Source organism: Geotrypetes seraphini, chromosome 2 (genome assembly GCF_902459505.1).
Source record: "Geotrypetes seraphini chromosome 2, aGeoSer1.1, whole genome shotgun sequence".
NCBI lineage: Eukaryota > Metazoa > Chordata > Amphibia > Gymnophiona > Dermophiidae > Geotrypetes > Geotrypetes seraphini.
Genome location: NC_047085.1, coordinates 15173927 through 15175532, shown reverse-complemented (window position 1 = coordinate 15175532; position 1606 = coordinate 15173927).

Below are 1606 nucleotides of genomic sequence, written 5' to 3'. Positions count from 1 at the left end.
ATGTGCATGCACTGCTTTCAATGCATATTCATGGGGAAATCCTGAAAACCCGATTGGATTCCGGCCCTCGAGGACCAGAGTTGCCCATGTCTGATCTAGCCCTTTGTCTGCTTAAATTTCTCTGTCAGACTAGCCCGGGGTCTCAAAGTCCCTCCTCGAGGGCTGCAATCCAGTCGGGTTTTCAGGATTTCCCCAATGAATATGCATGAGATCTATGTGCATGCACTGCTTTCAACGCATATTCATTGGGGAAATCCTGAAAACCCGACTGGATTGCGGCCCTCGAGGAGGGACTTTAAGACCCTTAGGCCAAAAGAGGACTTAGATGTTTTTTGTGATTATGCCCCTCCACGTTTCTATTGATGGGAAGAATTTTCTAATTTTTGAACCAAAGCAATTATCTGAATTTAAAATGGCTAGCGAAGGGGGAGGGGTGGTTCAATATCTCCTTCCATAGTTTAATGAACCGGTTGTCTGGGTGGTAGATTTGAGTACTCTATTCCGCTTAATTTTTGAAATTCTTGTATTATTATCTTAAGTTTTTATTTAATTTTCCTTGTTCTTGGATCAAAATTGTGAACTAAATAATAGTGTTGGTTTTTTCACCTTTTTCTTGTACAGTAGTTAATCATTGCGATTACGATATTGATTTCCAATCCTTATGCAAGTTGATTCTTGTTTATGACACTAAAAATTTGAATAAAGAAATATAGAAAAAGACGTGAAAAAATGTGAGTAACATAGTAAATGATGGCAGATTAAAAAAACCTGAATGGTCCATCCGGGAAAACACTTCCAGCTCCTGCTGAAATTGAGAATTGTTTGACTTGCTCTCTCAGCCAGAAAGAGCTTGTTCCACAGAAATGGACTTCAGTCGCAAATAAAAAATCTCATGTAGTGACTGTGACCTCCTTAGCCCTTCGCTTTTGCTTCTGTGCCAGTCAGGTTATATGTGGGGAAAGGTGGTTATGGGCAGATATAGGTGCTTTCTTCCAAGACTCTGAGTTTTTATTGACAGGGACTGCAAGATAAGAATATAGATTAAACAAGCAAATTGCCTGATTCTGCCTACTCATTCTCTACTCAAGATTTTTCAGTGTGTAGGCAATGAATAAATACGGGTGTCGGGTAAGATTTGCCTCTTTGCAGAGGGTACCAAAAAATGTCATAGAGTACACACCCAGGAAGGTGTGAATAACATGAAGAAAGACCTGGCAAAGCTTGAAGAATGCTCTGAAATTTGGCAGCTAAAATTTAATGCTAAGAAATGCAAGGTCATGCATTTGGGCTACAAAATGGTAGTTTAGGGGGGGTGAAGGATTTATGTGCATGACAGAAGAGCGGGACTTGGGTGGGATTGTTTGTGATGATCTTAAGATGGCCAAACAGGTTGAAAAGGTGACGGTGAATTTTTTGAAGCTGTTGATCTCTTTCTAAAGATATTCCCCTGACGCAGCCACTTGGCGAAACAGGGCCTGTCGGGAATACTGAGTTCATTCTTTGAAAAGTGTGTTTGGTTTCATATTGGAGCAACGGATATTTCATTCCACTGCTTGTGGGAGATGAATGCAAGATAAGTGCAAGTTTTTACAGTTTTTTGCAGTTT